This window comes from Pinus tabuliformis, chromosome 2_1, assembly GCF_031772625.1.
Source record: "Pinus tabuliformis cultivar Carrire ecotype Pingquan chromosome 2_1, CPIR1, whole genome shotgun sequence".
Classification (NCBI taxonomy): domain Eukaryota; kingdom Viridiplantae; phylum Streptophyta; class Pinopsida; order Pinales; family Pinaceae; genus Pinus; species Pinus tabuliformis.
Window position 1 is genome coordinate 522,608,841 of NC_142299.1, and position 20,990 is coordinate 522,629,830.

Below are 20,990 nucleotides of genomic sequence, written 5' to 3' on the forward strand. Positions count from 1 at the left end.
AAATACAAGCATGTTGCCAACAACAACATTGTAGAGTATAAGAAATCTAGCTTGTGTTAAATTTTCTTCCAACACAAACACAAGAACATAACAAAATTTTAGGACTAAATAAGTCTAATGTGTTCTAGATTAACAACATTGCAATGGTAAAGAAAATCTAACATGTGTTAGATTTCCTTTTAGCGCAAACTCAAGCACATAGAAACATTGTAGATTGAGATATCTAGTAAGTGTTAGATTTATGTCTACCACAAATACAAACACATTGCCAACACCAACACAAGCACATTTAAATTGAAAATAGATCTAACACATGCTATATTTCCTTCTAGCACAAACACAAGAACATAACAACATTGTAGGACTAAATAAGTCTAATGTGTGCTAGATTAACAACATTGCAATGTAAAAGAAAATCTAACATGTGTTAGATTTACTTTTAGTACAAATTCAAGCACATAGAAACATTATAGAGTGACAAATCTAGCAAGTGCTAAATTTATCTCTACCACAAATACAAGCACGTTGCCAACAAAAACATTGTAGAGTATAAGAAATGTGGCTTGTGTTAAATTTTATTCAACACAAACACAAGCAAATTTAAATTTGAAACAAATCTAACACATGTTATATTTCGAGCACAAACCCAAGAACATAACAACATTGTAGTACTTAATAAGTTTAATGTGTGCTAGATTAACAACATTGCAATGTAAAAGAAAATCTAACATGTGTTAGATTTCCTTTTAGTGCAAACTCAAGGACATAGAAACATAGTAGATTGAGAAATATAGCAAGTGCTAGATTTATGTCTACCACAAATACAAGCACGTTTCCAACAACAACATTGTAGAGTATAAGAAATCTGGCTTGTGTAAAATTTTCTTCCAACACAAACACAAGCACATTTAAATTTGAAAGAAATCTAACACATGTCATATTTCCTTCTAGCACAAACACAAGAACATAACAACATTTTAGGACTAAATAGGTCTAATTTGTGCTAGATTAACAACATTGCAATGTAAAAGAAAATCTAACATGTGTTACATTTCCTTTTGGCACAAACTCAAGCACATAGAAACATTGTAGATTGAGAAATCTAGCAAGTGCTAGATTTATGTCTACCACAAATACAAGCACGTTGCCAACAACAACATTGTAGAGTATAAGAAATCTAGCTTGTTTAATTTTTCTTCCAACACAAACACAAGCACATTTAAATTTGAAATAAATCTAACACATGCTATATTTCCTTCTAGCCCAAACAGAAATACATAACAACATTGTAGGACTAAATAAGTCTAGCATGTGCTAGATTAACAATATTGCAATGTAAAAGAAAATCTAACATGTGTTAGATTTCCTTTTAAAGAAAACTCAAGCACATAGAAACATTGTAGAGTGAGAAATTTAGCAAGTGCTAGATTTATGTCTACCACAAATACAAGCACGTTGCTAACAACAACATTGTAGAGTATAAGAAATCTAGCTTGTGTTAAATTTGTTTCCAACACAAACACAAGCACATTTAAATTTGAAAGAAATCTAACACGTGTTATATTTCCTTCTATCACAACCACAAGTACATAACAACATTGTCGGACTAAATAAGTCTAATGTGTGCTAGATTAACAACATTGCAATGTAAAAGAAAATCTAACATGTGTTAGATTTCATTTTAGCGCAAACTCATGCACATAGAAACATTGTAGAATGAGAAATCTAGCAAGTGTTAGATTTATGTATACCACAAATACAAGCAAGTTGCCAACAACAACATTGTAGTGTATAAGAATTATAAACTGTTTTAAATTTTCTTTCAACACAAATAAGCACATTCTAATTTGAAAGAAATATAACACATGTTATATTACCCTCAAGCAAAAACACAAGAACATAACAACATTGTAGGACTAAATAAGTCTAATGTGTGCTAAATTAACAACATTGCAATGTAAAATAAAATCTAACATGTGTTAGATTTCTTTTTAGCGCAAACTTGAGCACATAGAAACATTGTAAATTGAGAAATCTAGCAAGTGCTACATTTATGTCTACCACAAGTACAAGCACGTTGCCAACAACAACATTGTAGAGTCTAAGAAATCTAGCTTGCGTTAAATTTTCTTCCAACAGAAACACAAACACATCTAAATTTGAAAGAAATCTAACACATGCTATATTTCCTTCTAGCACAAACACAAGAACGTAACAAAATTTTAGGACTAAATAAGTCTAATGTGTGCTAGATTAACAACATTTCAATGTAAAAGAAAACCTAACATGTGTTAGATTTCCTTTTAGCGCAAACTCAAGCACATAGAAACATTGTAGAGTGAGAAATCTAGCAAGTTGTGATGGATTTCTCACACAAAACAATCTCATACTCATCTCCATATCCCTCCACTTACTCATCCCTATCAAGGAGATGCATATACATGTTTATAAACCACATCAAGAAAATTGTCTCTCTCACTCGTGTGAAATCCCGGGTCTTTGTAAGATTTCACAAACTCTACAAATAGAACAAACTCTAACATTATCATCAAGAAATTAAATCCCCCTCTATGCTCACTAAATCTAGAGTTAAGATGGATGTAAAAGAAAAGCATGCACCTTAGAAATTTGATCCCTTTGTAGGCTCAAAATAGTTCAGAAGATTTTAATTTGAGGGCTTATATGATTCTTCAGGGCAAATGAAGTCCATACTGAGGAGAACATAATGCAAGTGTTTTTAAGTTATGTCACTGCTCATAGGTCCCGGAATGAGTCCTCCACCGTGCGGGAAAGGGGTAACAGGGACGGTGACCAACGGTGACAAATTACTGTGTAACAGATGCCCCCTAAAGCATGAGGCCCGAGAGAGAGAGAGGGGTGAAATGCTTTACAAGAACATATGTAGCCGCCGCGGAGAATCTGCATCGAGAGATACAACTGATAGCTTAAGTACATGATGTATGTGGTATGGTCGCAGCCATCCATAAGAGAGTACATCTGCCCCCCAGCGTTCCATGGATTACCAAACGATCCTGCAGAAGCGCCATATGGTTGTTGATAATTCTGCAAAGGATTCGCCTGCAGTTGTTGGTAATTCTGGTATGGGGCAAACAAAGGTTGCCCTTGAGGTTGTTGGTAACCATACGGTGGCGGGACCCCTGATTGAGTTTGAGAACCAGCCTGAGTTTGATAAAATGTTTGGGATTGAGCTCCAGCCTGCATTTGAAGACCAGATGGGTTTTGGGATCCCGCTTGGGGCCAAGGACCGGATTGAGCAGCGCCAGTAGGCTGTCCTGTAGGTTGGGCTATCTGGCCAGAAGGATAACCTTGCTGATACTGAGGTTGGCTTACCTGCCCGGAAGGTTGTACCTGCTGATACTGAGGTTGGCCTACCTGCTGGGATTGGATTTGTTGTTGTACAGCTGAAGGTTGTCCTAACAGACCAGATGGCTGAGTGGGCTGGGCAGTTGGTTGGCCTAATTGTGTTTGAGGCTGACCGGCTTGCCCAGAAGGTTGAGTATACTGGACAGTGGGCTGACCAAGTGGTTGAGCAGCTTGTCCAGAAGGTTGATTGTACTGGACAGTGGGCTGACCAAGGGGTTGGGCAGCTTGTCCAGATATTTGAGCATACTGGACATTGGGTTGATTTGGGTTAACAAATGATTGACCAGTTTGTCCAGTAGGAGAACCTTGCTGGATACCAGGTTGAGCTTGTTGAACAGAAGGTTGACCTGGATTACCAGTAGGTTGAGTATGAGAGGTGAAAAATGGGCCACCAGAGGCAAAAGGGTTTCCTTGAAAGGATTGTCCTTGTAGGTTTTGCTGAGGTGGTTTTTCGGGTTGCGCATACAATGCTTGGCCACCATGATAAAAGGTGGAACCCCAATCAATTGACAACGGGACTGAAATTTCAATAGCCGGTAGACCCGTCCAGGTCCCGAGAGGTGGTAGATACTGATCGTATTGGCCTTCAGGTGGGACATTCGATGTGGGATCAAAGACTCCGAATAAAGAGGCCGAAGGTCGACTAAAAATGGGAGTCGAAGAAGCCACAGATACCGTTGGAGGGGTTGTGACTGAGGTAACAGTTGTACTGCGACTTTGTGGAGTCAAAGGCTCCGTGTTGGAAAAAGTGAGTTGTGACCAGATAGAACCCGGGAAAGGAGACGACATAACATTGCTTATTGCTCTATAGCGAGGAGGTAGTCCCCCAGTAGCAGGAGTTCTACTAACAGGTGTAGATTCCGTTGCGGTGGGAATTTCGCCACCTGGCGCACCGGATTCGTCAGTTGTAGTAGGGGATGTGTCTTCCATGTCGGAAGGAAATGGTGGTGGTGGAACCCGAGGAGAAGTGTATTCCCAAAAAGGGATACCATTTTCAGAAGGTTCCCAAACAGGGTTCCAATGAAACTGGTAAGTCTCGTCGCCTGGAGCACGAGAATTGAGCGGTTGTATACTTGGAACAATAGAAAGAGTTTCACTCACAACCGGTATCTTGGAAGACAAAATTGGTAATTCCGCCAGGATGGGACTTCACAAAACCCTAGGGAATCTAACGAGACAAAACCCTACTCAGACTAACGCAAACAAAATCTAACCGGGTAATATGTTATCGTGGCCAAATAAATTTTAAGACACTGAACTTGACATTTTCATGTTTTAAGAGTCGAGAAAAGGACAAAAAGATGACTCTAGTCTCCTTCGAATATTTAATGAGCACGAAATGACAAGACGCTCACTGGCACCTTTTCTTTTAAGGAGTCCGAAAAGGATCAAAAGTGACTACTCTGGAGAACTAGGCAAGAGGTTTACCAAACAATCCGTAAAACTGCTTATACACCTTGGCAATCAGATGAAAACCAAGGACTTCCCGTACGGCAGTCAATCTTCCCGAATGCTGTGTTCAGTGCATTACGGCTTGTAAGGCGGCAGACTCGGCTTCCTATGGATAAAAGGTTTTAAGCCTATAGGGGTCTCCCAATATATACTCGACGGTACGTGGGAGCACAATCCGTACTGGCACTTATCGTTTCACCGTGGAGGAATCACCCAACCACTCGACGATAAGCTACCAGGCTTTACGACGCCGGAACACGTCTCTAGCCTAGACCTCTAGAATTTTTGCGTTAAGTTCCAATGCGTTGTTAGGTTCATTGAGTTCATTTTACAATTTATCTTCAATTATGTTTCAGTTTTTAGGTCCTACCGTATGTGATCTCTCAAAGATTTCCTGCATGCAAACTATATGCCAAAATAAATCATTTCGTTCAATGAATGCTATCTACAGGAGAGTTGAGATCTTTACACAAACAAAATGATCACTAAGCAATCAACAAAGATCCTAATGCAACTAATAACAAGAAATGAAAATTTTTTCTTTTCTTTTTAAAAGTGACTAATTGCTAATAACAATGCAAAATGCTAACTAATGTAATGCAACAAGATCATTTGTTTTTCTTTCTTTGTAAAATGGCATAATGCATATAGACAAGTTTGAGAGATGATCACACAAGTAAACAAACAAATTCACTCAATGCAAGTAGAACCAAATCCGAAACACCAATACAATCTGTCCAAAAGCTCGCAAAGACTCGAATGAACTATGTGATCTAAGCCCAAAACAAAGTGAAGTGAAAGCCAAACGCTCAACAAGTGGTTTGCTCAAAGCACGCAACAAAAGGTTTTATCAACCACTAGACAAGTGCAGAAAACAACCAAAGAGTTGATGGACAAACCAAAATTCCCACGGAAGGCTCGAAGTGCCAAGCCACTAGATGCTCTAGGGTTGGGATACAAGATCGATAGAAATAGGCAAACAACCGAAGGATAAAGGTAAAAAACCAGTCAAACCGAGTTCCTACACACTTCCAGAAGCTGCAAAGGATGTAAAAAGACAAAAATCTGAGTTCCCCATTGCTGCACTTTTCTCTTTACCTTGTCAATGATTCTGTTCCAAGTTTTAGCCTTCAAAGGGCCCAAGCTCATTGGCATGCCCAGATAGGAAAAGTGGGTCCATTCCAGCTTGCATGTGACACCAAATATGTTTGCAATGCTATGGATAACCTGATTTGAAGTGTTCCATTCATATATACAGCTTTTGAGCTGATTGACCAAGCCTCCAGAGTACCCCATAGATTGGTCAAGGAGTTTCTTGAATTGCCTTGCCATTATGTTGGAGGCTCCCCCAATTAATAAGGTAGCATCAGCAAACTGTGAGTGATTAATGTTTTTTGCTCCATTCCCGAATTTGATACCAGTTATAAGGCCCACTCTCTGATTGTGGTCGAAAGCTTGATTGAAGGATTCTGCCATGAGGATGAAGAGGTAGGGAGAGAGGAGACAACCCTGTCTGAGACCTCGGGAAGATTGGAATGCTTCACCTGGCCTACCGTTGATCAGGGGGGAGATCCATGGCCTAGAGATACAAGCTACAATAATATTAATGAAGGGAGATTCGAAGCCCATCTTTTTTATGACAACAATAAGGAAGGAATGCCTTACTCTATCGAAGGCATTCGCCATATTGAGTTTTAGAACAAATCCTTTCTCTTTCCTGGATAAACTCGAGTGGATGGCTTCTTAGACAAGGAGAATGGAATCAGTGATATGTTTGTTGGGCAGGAAACCTCCTTGAATTTCAAAAATCATGGAGGGAAGGAGGGGTTTGAGTCTCGTAGCTAAGATTTTGGATAGAATTTTGTAGGAGGAATTGCAGAGGGAAATGGGTCGGAATCTGGAAAAGGAAGAGCACCGATTTTCCTTAGGTATGAGGGCAAGAAAGGTGGAATTGGTGAATCCTCCTATTTTCCCTTTTCTTTGTGCCCATCGAATCATCTTTGTCAGGTCCTTTTTTATCAGAGTCTAGAACTCCCTGAAAAAACAGATGGGGAATCCGTCAGGCCCAAGCGCCTTATCAAGGTGTAGACTCCAGATTGCTCTTTTAATTTCCTCTTCTTTAATTTCCTTGCTAAGGTTGTCGTTCATCTCCTTACTGACTCCTTTGGGCAGATGCTGGAGCAAGTCGGAATAGTCTTCTGCCCCTTTGATTTCAGTTAGGAGGTCCCTGTAGTGCTTGGAGGAAGCCTTCCTTATGGTTTCTTGAGTGCTGTGCCGATTTCCTTCGCTGTCCAGGATTGTGTTTACATCGTTCCTGAGCTTTTGAGCAGTCGCCTGTTTGTGGAAGTAGCCTGTATTTTTGTCTCCTCCTTGAAGCCATAATTGTCTAGATTTTAAATGCCACTTGGTTTCTTCCTCCCTATTAATGTGACTCAGTTGTGCGTATAATACACTTTCTTGCTCCTTATTTTGCTGCGATAATCCATGCTCTTCGATCCTTGACTGCACACCTTCTAATTCATTCTTGACTTTCTTTTTGATCTCCTCTGGCTCCTGATAATTATCTTTGGCCCAATCTTTTAAAATCTGCTTGGTTCTTTTTAATTTGGTTTCCCAAATAAAGCATGGCGAACTTTCCACATGCTGGCTCCAGGTCATCTAAACAATTTCTCTGGCTACAGGAATCTGATTCCAAAGAGGGTTGTATTTAAATGGAATAGGGCCAAGAGGACAGTGGGTTTCCAAAGTTAGAGTGATGGGGTAGTGATCAGAGGCAGAGGTATTGAGAAATAGTGTAACAATTAAAGATATTTCCACCAGAGATTCAACTTTCCATTCAAGTGATATATGATAATTCTAGACTCTAAATTCGAAGAATAGTGTAACAATTAAAGATATTTCCTCATCTCTAGCAACCAGGTATTTTCGTCTTCCCTTTTCTTATTTTCGCCATTAAATATGGGGGCCTTAATTTTTCTTAGCTTTGCTTTTCTGCTCTTCTTCTAACTTCTCTAAGTGTTGAAAAAATATGGATATTATCAGATTCGATAGTAAAATAATCCCTTTTACTTGTTTTCCTAGCTGAGTGATAGTGTTGATAAGAAACAATTTTGGAGTGACTTGACCTTCCGATACCTCTCATCATAAACCATGCACTTTGCTCATAAGCTAATCTGGACTCAGTTTTCTATGTCAATTCACTCTAAATTTTGTTTAAACTCTTAAATATTTGGTTTCTAATATGTTGTTTATCTTTTATCAGCTTCTCATTGTCATCTTTATAGTTGAGAAATTCCAATTTGAGATTTTTGATTGTTTCTTCCAAATCCCTACCCTTAGGTTGGTCCACTACATGATCATTAGTTTTTTTAACATCACTCATGCTTATGTTTGTAACCCTAACTACTTCCTCTTCACTCTAAGGTCCTTGGGCATATTTTTGACTCCTATATGTTACTAGGAAATTTTCCCTGAAAATTTACTTATAGTGTTTCCTAAATATTTTGTTCAAATTGATCATTGACTTAAGAATTCTAGATTTTCCAGGTTGTCCTCTTCGTCAATTTCTTTGTATTGACTATCTACTTGTGTTATTCCAATCCCCAGGCTAAAATATATGACCTTTGAAATATTGTAACCTATTATGACATTTTAACATGTGAAGACTCTTGTAGATTTTCTTCAAAATTTTCCAAAAATTTAACCTTCAATTCAAATTTTTGGGTAGGAAGTTATAATCATCCTGAAATTGTCATTCTAATTATTTGTTATATGCCCAATTCTTATTTGTGAGCTGTAACTTACGGTCTTTTTAAGTTTGCATAATTTTCGTCAAATTCTCCATACCGAGAAAATTCCAATTCTACCTACTTTCCTCAATGTTGTAACTATATTTCAAAATCTATAACTAATTTTCCTGTCAAAAGTACTTGTATTTTCTTGTACTTCCATATTTTTACCTATTCCTTGTGATTCTCACTCTTCTCTTTAGGATTTCCTTGGTTCCTTATTGGAAGTAAACAAGCTTTTTGGCCTCTTTCTCCAACTAGCCAACATGCTAACTTCTTTCTGACCCCACACACAATTTCATATATTTTCATATATTGTTTTATTTAAGATATATAAATATATATGTTTTTGTTTATATATTAATGGATTATATAAATATTATCCAATTATTAATCTATATATAAATATGAAAATCATTTAAATAACATATAAACTTAACACTTATGGACCAAAGTATATCCCCTCTATGTAAATATTCATAAATAATAAATAAATATGAAACCCAACCCTCAATAGCTCACAGTTCTAGTGACAACCCAAAAGGGTCATACATATAACATATTTATGTTTTTAAATAAATTACACGGAGCCCACCACTTCTCTTTTCATATTGCATGAACGCAAAACAACATATATATATATAACCCATCTTACAATATTTTAAATAAATTAATAAATGCGTTATTGTTGACCCCACATAACCTCAAGGGTCCCTTCGGTTTATCGACCATTGGTAGTTTAAAATATCAAACAGTGGTTATGTTGGTTGATCTTAGATCTGATAGCTCATATCAACCCTATACAATTTCTAAAATCGTCCTTGGACATCGAATTGTTGGTCCATTAACAAGCTCCTCACAATCTAATATTCCAGGTTCCAAACTCCCTTAGCATGGTTCCAACTCGACATTGACAGAAGGGTCCTAACATCCAACGGTGGATACATGTTGAAAATGGATGGTCAAGACACAATGCGGACCCCCGCTCCCTCACTAATGTCATAGGGGTTCGTAATCAATGTTCCAACTCAGGGTTCTTCACATTATATCTGACGACGTTTATGCAATTTGACATTGGTCATCCAATGGCCAATATCAAATACGACCGCCCCCCCTCTCCCGTTAACAGCATAGTGGGAGGTCCATACTGTATTCAGACAATGAAAAACTGCCATACATTGAACAAAGTCGGCGTGAGAGGGAGAGGTACAAGAGGGAGATGGAGGACTACAAAAAGAGGCTTAGAGTCGAGGCTCATGGTGAAGTCAATATTGGTTCGGATACTGTTGATGTTGTTGGGCAGGAAAATGAAGGACCTGACGTTAACACATTCTATCAGGATGGAAGTCATGATTATCATGTATCATTGGACACAGATGCAGATATGAATTCTTTCCATATGCATCAGCAACAAGAAGCTGATGTTCCAGTTGCAGAGCCTCAAATATATTCTTACACTTGAAATTCTAATTCCCTGGTGAATTTTTACGCTCACATTCTTAGGACATTTGTCGAAGACTTAGCAGGAAACCTGTATTTCCTTAATTTTCATCAAACTTTGTCCAATCAAGCCTAAAACCCATCAATTTTTAACCAACAATTCCAGGTCGGGGGCTGTTATACATCTGTATTGCCTTAGCAATACCAAGAAATGAAATCACAACAAGGTTCCACTGAATTACAGGAGGAATAGACTAATTGGGATCTCTAGTTAGCTGATTCTGTGAGATTATATGCTACAGGTGTGCAGTATCCAAACCAAAATGAACCTTCAGAGGCCAAGATTTTCTGTGGAGTATACCTGCTTCCAGGGTTTATCAATCATCCCTGCATTCCATCTGCATCGAGATTCTGCATTGGGAAATACAATAGCTTGTTTATGTTATTATTTCCACAAACCCCAAAAATCAGATTTATCCCCCTCAAGCCCCCTAAGAAGAAGAAACAAAAAACTTGAACTACCTGCTACCAACTCAAACTATTAGTTGCTTCTAGTCTCCTTTATTATTAAATGTGTTTGTATTTTAACCTTCAACACAAACCCGAGACAGTAGTATGCCTAGCAAGGGGGAAATAAAAAGTAAACTGATCGCTTGCTTTATGTTTATGTGTTGGAAAGAAGGGGCTAGTAGTAATATAGCCCACCACTGCTACACTTAGATTTCATTATATTTCCATATGCAGCAAAGCAAAAAATTCTATAAGCAATGGACCACCCTTACAACAGAATTGGTTCCTTGCCCGGATGAAAGGTTTATAAAAAAGGTTGTGACTGGACTTCGACTTCCTAGCTAGATAAATAGAAGAGCCTCTGGTATAGACCCCTACAGGGGAGAGACATTTTAATCAAGAGAAGTATTCTGGCTGAGTGCTGCTGTCGCGCAAATCCACACTCTTTAAGCCCAGCTACCTCCTTGATGGCTATGAGAAGATTCCTTTAAAATACCTCACCCAATCAATAAGAACAATGCCTTAAATTGGATCTATGGGTGAAACAGAGGAGTTAACTATTTGTTGTCCTACTGGCTGACTTTTAGTCATCAATCCTTTTGACCTATTTTGGTGTTTCGTGGACACTGACAGAAGTTTCAATTTCAATCTCTAAACTTGGCACAAATTATAACTGTGTTCTTGGAAATTTCGGAAGGGTTTTGCATTTCGGGCCTGGGAGTCCTCAAACCTCAATGGGTGTCAATCCATTATGTGGTTTCTAGATTACGAGGCATAGGCCTGTGACACTTAAAAAAATATACTAATTCTCTATTGTGTCCTTGTTGCCTACTTGTTTTGTATAGGAAACAGCTATATGAGTGTGCTACACCATATCATTCAGAAAGCCAAACCCACAAAAATATTCAGGAGGCTTTCCTCGTTACCATGCTTCTTCCTTGACATAGGTTTAGGTTTTTGTTTCTGTATACAGGAAGAAGGAACATGACCAGATTTATCTCTTTTGGATTTGATGCTACAATCTAAATCTTCCAGTCGATATCTAGAATTTTAATTTCTTTCCATTGGTAAGGACAGATTTTTCACTTGGAAGAATAGATCTAACATCGCTTCAACATCTTATAGTTTAAAGCAAGATGGATAATCAGTGAGGATGAGGATGGAAAGTTGGATCACTGGGAGGCTGTAGCTGATGCCCTAAATCTTTTTGACTGTTTGAAATTGTCAGGAGAAAAAGTGAGGGAGGAAATACCCACTGTTGCTCAGTTTCAAATCAAAATTTGTTATTCAATTAAAGCAGAAAACAAAGAAATTCTAGACCACAATACAAAATCAAGCCCGTAGCGATTCCAAATCCTGTCTCATTACAATATTTTCTTAAGGAAATCACGAAAATGAACATTGAATATTTATGGAGTGGAAAATCCAGAATTTATCAATTTTAATTTTCTCTTTTGGGGCAATCTTCAAATTTGATAGCATGTCACTTTTTCCACAAAAGGTGAAAATTAGAAAGTGACCATCCTAGTCAGTTGTTGGACAATTTAGACAGATTTGTGGCAGCACCAAGGACTCCTAAGATTTACTACATGCTAGTAGAGCTGTAAAATAAACATACTTGTAAAATGGCCTTGTATCCTAGTCTAGACCTTCATATAGCAAATGGGTCCCTCCAAAAATCATGACCACCATCTTCTAGATTACGGCAATTGCTCTAATCTGGTTTATTAATGCTATTTTATGTAACTTTCTTTCAGCTGGGAGCACCATGTGCATAATGAACCAGGCATGATGCCTCATTTTAAAGGGAACTCTTGCATCCAAAATAGCTTGCATTCTTTAGTGTCATTTATGTTTGTCATCATTTAGTTTCATCATTGACGTCATCCCAACAATTCCCAAACATAGAATCTCCAACCCTACTGAAGATTGGAACAACACAAAAGTTTTGAAAACTCAGCAATCCCCTTACTACTATATGCTATCACAAGACTTGACTCTGACTGAAGAAATTAATGAGTCTTTATGCCACCTAATGGTGTGAAGAAAACCATCCTTCAAAATCTTCTATTCTGCAACAAAAACTAAACCACAGAAAATTTAAATAAAAAAGAACCATCACCAACCTGAAAAAGAAGTGGTTGGTTCAAGTCCATAGAGAACGCTTTGAAAACCATTGGTAACTCCAATGTTATCACATTGCATAAAAATTTCACCAAAGATATATGAGCTTAGAGAAAATTAGTAGCAATAAAATATAGAATGTCATGTATGATAATCATAACCTGAAGAAAATAGTTACTCGCACCAAAATGAGCCAGAAATTATTTTTTCCACAATTGCTTATATAATGTGTGGTGTGGTAATTTCTCACCCGTATTGCATAGAAGTAACTAGAAATATGAGACATGTTATGCAAATTTATGAATTTATAACAATTTGTTTTAAAAAAGATATAAAGTTGTGCATGCATTTCTCTCAGTGAAGAAAGGCCTTCAAACAAACACAAAGAGGCAGTGGATAATTTCTGAAGAAAAAAAAAAGATAATGAACAAATCCATTCACAACAAAAGATGAAGATATAAACTAATAACAACCTATTCTATATAATGAAAATAATGGGGTTATAGAGGAAAAGAATGCAAAGATTAAGTATAGTTCTTTTTTGCGGTTAGGAATTACTTTTTGGAAACCACTTTGCTCTTCTACTAATAGCTAGACAACCCTACTCAGATGAGCTCTTTTCCAAGGCAGATCTCAAAACTCCTAGTGATTAGGATTTCAAGGAGGAGGTAGCATATTTCCAACTCCTTTTTGTGGAATCTACAAAGCAAGGAAGGAAGGTGCACTCAAATCATGAGCACTTCGTGAGGAAGTTAGAAGAGTTCCTGGAAATAATGATCAAAACCCCCACTCTCCAAAGAAAAGCCCTTTTGGCTATAGAGAAAAGCTTAGTTGGAAAGTTAATGGGGCAATGGCCAAGTTACAAGGACCCTGATATCTAGATGATCGAGTATTGAATCCCTTTTATGAAGGGCTTGGTAATTGTGTTTCTTTACAAAAGACGATATGGATTTCTTATTTCAGATTAAGAAGAGCACATGGCCTGATCTTCAAAAGTAGTCCCTACTTCCTAAGCTCTCAAGGGCTACATTTGAATCATTGGATGTTGAAATTAATCATAGAAGAATCTCCCTATGACTAAGTTGGACAAAACACATAAACATCTAAAAGTTTCCGAAATGGGGATGCCTGGAAACATGAACCCCCAAAATGGGTATATATAGGCACAATATATTAAAAAAAACAAACACATAGATGTGTAGTTTTTACTAAATAACACATTGTCTTGCAAGAAAGTAAGAGTGATACACATGAATGACATTTTAGGAGACCTGTGTCTATGTTGACCCTCATAGATGATTAAATGATGCAAAATCCCGTAGCTTTGTAACCTTTATAGCTGCCCCATATTTGTAGATCTTGCTGGAAGTAAGAGGATGGATAAACCTGAAGTTACTGGAGATTGTTTGAAGGAGGCGCAATACATAAACAAGTCCCTTTCATCTCGAGGGGATTTTATTGCAGCATCGGAACATACAAATCCACAAGCCATTTCAAAATAGAAAATTGATTCAATTGCTTCAGGTTCCATGAGGGGGAAAGGAAAAGCCTTTGATGTTTGGGCACATAAGTCCTGAACCAGATTCATATGAGGAGTCAATAAGCACCCTTAAAATTGTCGAATGGGTGTCCCTTTTTGAACTAGGTACTTCTCGCTTGAATAAAAAGAGTGGAGAACTTCGTGAACTTAAAAGACAGATGGACAGTTTGAAGAAGACATTGGCAAGGAAAGGAAGTTGTCAATATAATAAGCTTACCACAGACAAAAATGCAAGAAAAGTGCCTGGGAGTTTTGTCAATATTACGAACCAGAGAACTTAAAAAAAATGAATTTTTTAGTGAAGCTTGAGGTGCAGAACATGTTTTCCATCCTTCCTGGGCTCAACTTCACTCAAACCATCCATATTCATTATGCATGTTATCTCCATGAAAGAGAAGATTTAGTTGCATGCCTGGATGGGGATGATCTGATACTTCATGAAACAGTTTCCACTGTGGTTTCCTCCAATCTTGGTTCTCTGGGATTTTTCACTGCACATCATTTTATAGGTTTTCGAAGAGATTTGGAGTCCATTATTCATGGAAATATTACAACAGATGGAGTTTACGTAACACTCAAAATGCGACTAGGTAATGGGATATTCCACAATGGGTATTGTTTGAAGGTAAGAGATGGAAACAACTCTCAAGAGGCGACCTTATCCCTGTTTACATGAGCAAGCAACCTCTTCCAACTATAAATGAATGCGATCAAAGTAGTAAATGTTTTCAGGAAAGTCAGATTTGTGCTGCATATGATGATGATGATGTGCCCAGTCTTTCTAAACTGCACAGCGTTCCAGCACAAGCTGGGAGGCTATCTGCATGCGTATCAACTAATAGGACTAAAAAAAGCGATCAAACCTATATCAACTAAGCAAATTGCAAATACTTAGAGCCAGGATGAACAAATTCTGTGTAAAAGTATTTTTCATTAACAGAAAAAGAGAGTATATTAAAAACACATGGCAAAAACTGTTTAAAAAAAGTGCACAGGTAATCAAAATTACAATCAGAAGTGGAAAAAACCTGTATTTTGCATGAACTCGGGAAAAATCTGAACCAAAAACCTGTGCTGCTTTTGAAGATTTGTTCTTCTGAAAATCAGACAGAATCCTGTATGTAAATCTCTCAGTGCTTTTAAGGAATCGAAATTTGTAAATCTCAGTGCTTTTAAGGAATCGTTGGGTGCATTAATGAAAATAAATTTAACAGCTGCATATTTATTAATTCATTACATCTCATGCAGCCCGCCCGAACTGTCTCATGCACTGTCTCATGCAGCCCGCCCGAACTGTCTCATGCACTGTCTCATGCAACCAGCCCGAACTGTCTCATGACATCAGATTAGATTTTTAAGGAATCTTTGGGTGCATTAATGAAAATAAATTTAACAATGAGAACTGTATATTTATTAATTCATTACAGCCCGAACGGTCTCATGCAGCCAGCCCGAACTGTCTCATGACATCAGATTAGATATCAGATGGAGTGGTAATCAATACTTAGTTTACTAACTACTTTCACCTAGTTTACTAACTATTTTCGCCAAGTAGCTTATATTTACTGACAAAAATGCTTTCAAATAACTACTTTCACCTAGTTTACTAACTAGTTTCACCAGGTAGCTCATATTCACTGACAAGTTTTCAAATTTTAATAATATATGTATATTTTTTATATATGGAAAAAATTGTATTGGACCAAATTATAAGTAAAAGTTCAATATGCATGTAAGGAAAAATCTATTTTTTATTGTTTATTTTTTATGTTAAATAATATATTTAGTAATTATTAAAAGAAAAAAAATAGATTTTTCAATTTTTTTTATTTATGTTAAATAATAAATTTAGTGATTATTAAAAAAAAAAGAAAAAAAGATTTTTCCTTATTTCAAATAAGTAATTACTTCAAACACACAATTTAGTAATTATTAAAAAAATTAAAACTAGAGATTTTTTTTTAATACAAATAAAGAATTTAGGAATTTGTTAATTATTTTTTATCTCTATTTTTCTAGCAATATATACTTGTCTCGTATAAAACCTCATGCAATAAGTTTGGTAACACCCTTGAAATACTATTTACTTCGTTTATTAAATATTTTGTATTTCCACTTTTCAACTTCAGTGACAAAGAAATAATAAATTTAGTTAACAATGAGTAAAATCCATCAAAAGTGTTGCCTAAAGTCATAGTAATTTGATCTATTACAGATGATGAAACTATTAGTGAAATGAAAGATTTCAATATGTGACATAGTAATCAAGATAATTTATAAGAATTCTTACCTATAACTATTCATGTGATACATAACTTTGGTTCCATTACAAGAGATATTGAATAATTAGGCCATGTTCATTTTAGCAATGATATAAACAATAATGTTCATTTTAGCTTACCTATTCAATTAATTTGGCTATTATATCCACTATCGACCACTTGGGAAATATCACATTAGTTTAAAACTTGCTTACTCGGTCTTCACATAACCAAACAATGGGTCATCAATTAACACAATTACCTTTCCATCATCTACCTTATCCATCTGCCAGATCACTAAGCTGCTATCCCCCCAAGACACTTAATGCTCTATACATACTTACTATCTCGATACTCAACACCTAACATATAGACGAGCTTGTAGATTGAAGCCCTAATGTCTCAATACTCGATATCTTGAAAGGCCAATGGTCGGGCTATCAAGCGATCAGGCCCTCAGAAGAGGCTAAAGAGTGTCATTGATACTAATTACCTTTCCATCATCTACCTTATCCATCTGCCAGATCACTAAGCTGCTATCCCCCCAGGACACTTAATGCTCTATACATACTTACTATCTCGATACTCGACACCTAACATACAGAGGAGCTTGTAGATTGAAGCCCTAATGTCTCAATACTCGATATCTTGAAAGGCCAATGGTTGGGCTATCAAGCGATCAGGCCCTCAAAAGAGGCTAAAGAGTGTCATTGATACTGATTAGCTGATATATTAACATCCAAAAGCCCAACATCCATGTCATCGCTATATGGTTACCACCTATACATCACCTCGGTGCCTAATCAACCTTCCATTGCCATGTCAACATGCCACATCACTTACCACATTGGTATGTCATGTCATCTAGACCCACATTGGTGCCACATCATAATGAAACGTTAGCATGTCAAATCAACTGCCACACAATTGACTGTTGTATCCCCAGATCCACGTCCACTCACCACATCATTACTCTATTGATACCAAGGTTTCTTGTTGGTGACTAGTGTCCTACTTACTAATGTCTACTACCCAGTATTGTGCCATTTTGATAGGTTGATGTACCAACAACTAATACATTGCATTAGTGTTGGTTGACCTCAAGGTGTCCTTAACACAGTTAGCCCGAAATTTGACCTCTCGATGGACTATAGTCCCCAACCATCAAGTGAGAGTCCTTGAACCCTCTATCTCCATGAGCTAATGGATAATGTAGGGTGATATGCTAATATCGAGGACATGTTTGACGTGGAATCTAGGTTAGCTCGGGATTTTTGCACAATTAAGTGATGGGGAGCACTATTTTCCATCATTATAAACCATAGGTATATAGATGGTGTATGGGTGTTAATGTGAGGATAATTTTGCCCGACAAGGATGGCTTTGTTTGGGTCCTTGGACATCATCTAAGGAGAAACACCATTATCATGCTAGGGTCTAGTACGAGTGGTTTTTAAGGCTTAGTAATAATACAGACTATGCACATGGTAGAAAACCACCCTCCAATGCCTCTAAGGTGAATAGTTGGCCTAGTGGTACTCATGGAGACCATCTAAGGGATGGTTCTTAGGCCCTTGAACATTTTTCAAGGATGAAAACTAGTCCCTGAGGGCCTAAAAGAGGTGTAAGATAATGGTCATAGTCCATGTATAAGCTCCCAAGCCACTTCAATACAACACCTACAAAGTTGTGGAGTTGCCTCCTCAAGGGCAAAGGTCTTGATTGTGTGTATATCTTCCTTGAAAAGTAATTTCTCCATTCCCGTAAGGGAAGGGTCTGCAAATCAGTTAGATATGGCCAATATTCCTATGGAAACCAACCAAGGTACCTTTTCAAAAGGAGATCCTTGTGCTTTTCCTTTCTTTGGAAATGTTGGTACTCCCTTGATGGCCACTTTGAATATTCCTGGGTTGAATGTTGGACTACTCGTTTGGCTGTGGTCCACCCCAAATATTCCCAAAACTCTTGAAGCTTCTCAGATGAATGCTTTATTTCAGTGGCATCACATGGGTGCTAATTGTTCATCTTCTGTCCAAGAGAAATCTAGGATTCATTCTTCTACTCCTTCTTGTAACAAGAAATCTAAAAAGAGGAGAAAGAGAAAGTCAAAGAAGAAGAATAATTCTATCCCTTCATCATCAACCTTTGCAAGTCATGTTGGAGATGAGCCTTTAGCTACAGCAAGTCATGCTAGGGGCACGATTCTAGTCATTGTGATTCATACTAGCAAAGATTCACGATCCTCTGCAAGTCATGTTCAGGACTCTCCACAAACCACTACTAGTTAGGTTGGCGAAAGGGAGGTTGATAAGAAACCTGGACGTAGAAGTTTTAAACCTAAGTTCCCTTGTAAGATATGCAAGGGAGACCATCTTACTCATTTATGCCCTGGTATTCCAGAGATTCAAAGGATATGGTCCGAGTCTGAAAGTACTTCTACTCCTAGATCTGATATGGTTTCTCATTAATCCCACCAACCATTGGTTGATAATGTGGTTGAGCCAATGCAATCTCTGGCCGATTACACTCCTTTTTTGGGGGGTGAAGTGCCTAACAAAAGAGTCTGTTTGATCTCTAGTGCAGAGTCTTCTGATATAGCGGGCATTCCGACTGCTTCAAATGTTCGCCCTCCAAGTTCTAGGAGTGTCTCCTTTGATTGGGATAGTCTTGTCGAGCCTCGTCTTCCTTCCACTGCACCTTTCCAAATAAAAATTGCTACCCAAGTCTAGGAAACACGGTGTAAGGACCTGCGGTTCGGTTTCTCTAAGGAACAAAGGTTGGAGTCTCTTCTAGAGCTAGTCCACCATGGACTATCAAAAGTTGAAAGAAGGACAGAGTGCCGGGGAATGAAGCGCCGAAGATACAAAGTGCAGAGAGGAGGAAGGACTCGACTTGTGCTTGGGGGATATTATTGTCAAGGGTCTAGGGCTTCGCAATGACCAACAAGAAACTTATGAAAGAGTTTTCCTCTCTGAGAGAGAGAGAGGTTTTTCCCTGGCAGATAGCCAACATCCTGTGTTCTTGTTCTTATGTTTTTGGCACCAGTTTGATGAAGGTAAATGCACATGCATTAATAAGAAGAGAAGAAGATTAAGATAACACGATAAATTGCAAAAGAGCTTCACAAGTTGTTATCAAGTCTAGAAGAATCCCGCTATACCCCATTGCCCCAGATTGTTCATCGCGGTATCGGAGCTAAGGTGACACATCAAGGAAAGGGAATCTCAAGAACATCCGCATTGAGGTTGAAGCGTCAAGCCAAGAAGTCTCAATCACATCAAGGACAAGAAGGTCTACCATCTATCATTCATCATGGAAGACTACAAAGAAAGAAGAAACGCCTTGTATCAAGGCACCTACAAGAAGAGCCACTTTCCACGAAGGGAGCAATGACATGACAAACCAGGGGGAAAGTGATCGATGGCTGGTACCCTGCCAAGAAGAAGTTCAAACAAAGACTTCATGACATCGAAGGAAAGAAGGAGATCAAGCGGCAAAAGGACCCACGAAGAAGACGTTGTTGATGAATGGACAAGTCCCTAGCTAAGAGGGAGTTCTAACAAGTTCCCAACTACAAAGGAGCTTGGTCAAGTTCCTTGTCAGAGGAAACTTGGGCATGTCTTCCCCAATCAAGGGGAAGAGATAGACACAACATTCTTGTCTTCACTTGGAAAGAAATAACGGGAGGATTGGGCAATCATTTGGCATCTGATGCTCTTTGAGGTCCGAGTCTGAAAGTACTTCTACTCCTAGATCTGATATGGTTTCTCATTAATCCCACCAACCATTGGTTGATAATGTGGTTAGCCAATACAATCTCTGGCCGATTACACTCCTTTTTTGGGGGTGAAGTGCCTAACAAAAGAGTCTGTTTGATCTCTAGTGTAGAGTCTTCTGATATAGCGGGCATTCCGACTGCTTCAAATGTTCCCCCTCCAAGTTCTAAGAGTGTCTCCTTTGATTGGGATAGTCTCGTCGAGCCTCGTCTTCCTTCCACTGCACCTTTCCAAATAAAGGTCAGGGTTAATTCCACAAATATCTATCGATGTATGGTGGATGAAGGATCCTTTGCAAGTATTATATCCTCTTTGACTTGGAAATACATACGAGCTTGTAGATTGAAGCCCTAATTTCTCAATACCCGATATCTTGAAAGGCCAATGGTTGAGCTATCAAGCCACTGGGCCCTCAGGAAGAGGCTAGAGAGTGTCATTGATACTAATTAGTTGATATCTTAACATCCAAACGCCCAACATCCACGTCGTCACTATATGGTTACCACCTATACAACACCTCGGTGCCAAGTCAACCTTCCATTGCCATGTCAACATGCCATATCACTTGTTACATTGGTATGCCATGTCATCTAGACCCACATTGGTGCCACATCATAATGAGACGTTAGCATGTCAAATCAACTGCCACACAATTGACATGCGATATCCCCGGGTCCACATCCACTCATCACATCATTACTCTATCGTTATCAAG